The sequence below is a fragment of the Canis lupus genome, chromosome 2 (genome assembly GCF_011100685.1).
Source record: "Canis lupus familiaris isolate Mischka breed German Shepherd chromosome 2, alternate assembly UU_Cfam_GSD_1.0, whole genome shotgun sequence".
Lineage (NCBI taxonomy): Eukaryota > Metazoa > Chordata > Mammalia > Carnivora > Canidae > Canis > Canis lupus.
In genome coordinates, this window is record NC_049223.1 from 2,308,699 (window position 1) to 2,309,539 (window position 841).

The window sequence follows — 841 nt, forward strand, 5'->3', positions numbered from 1 at the left end:
AGAAACAAAACAGAGAAAAAATAAACAGACAAACCAAGAAACAGACTCTTAACTATAGAGAACAAACTGATGGTTACCAGAGGTGGGAGGCAAGATGGGGGAAATAGATTATGGGGGTTAAGGAAGGACTTGTGATGAGTACCAGGTGTTTCATGGAAGTGTTGAATCACTATATTGGACACCTGAAACTAATATTACACTTTACGTTAACCAGACTGGAATTAAAAACTTAATTTAAAAAAGGGTTGGTATTATTCATTGCCAATCAATAGTAACACAATTGATTTTTTTTAAGTGGCCTGTATCTTGCAACCTTGATAAATTCACTTTTTTTTTTTTTTTTTTTTATTGGTGTTCAATTTACTAACATACAGAATAACACCCAGTGCCCGTCACCCATTCACTCCCACCCCCCGCCCTCCTCCCCTTCTACCACCCCTAGTTCGTTTCCCAGAGTTCGCAGTCTTTACGTTCTGTCTCCCTTTCTGATATTTCCCACACATTTCTTCCCCCTTCCCTTCTTTTCCCTTTCACTATTATTTATATTCCCCAAATGAATGAGAACATATAATGTTTGTCCTTCTCCGACTGACTTACTTCACTCAGCATAATACCCTCCAGTTCCATCCACGTTGAAGCAAATGGTGGGTATTTGTCATTTCTAATAGCTGAGTAATATTCCATTGTATACATAAACCACATCTTCTTTATCCATTCATCTTTCGTTGGACACCGAGGCTCCTTCCACAGTTTGGCTATCGTGGCCATGATAAATTCACTTTATTAATCTAGTTGATATTTTTAATAGATTTCTTAGAGCTCTTCTACTTTTTAATCTCTA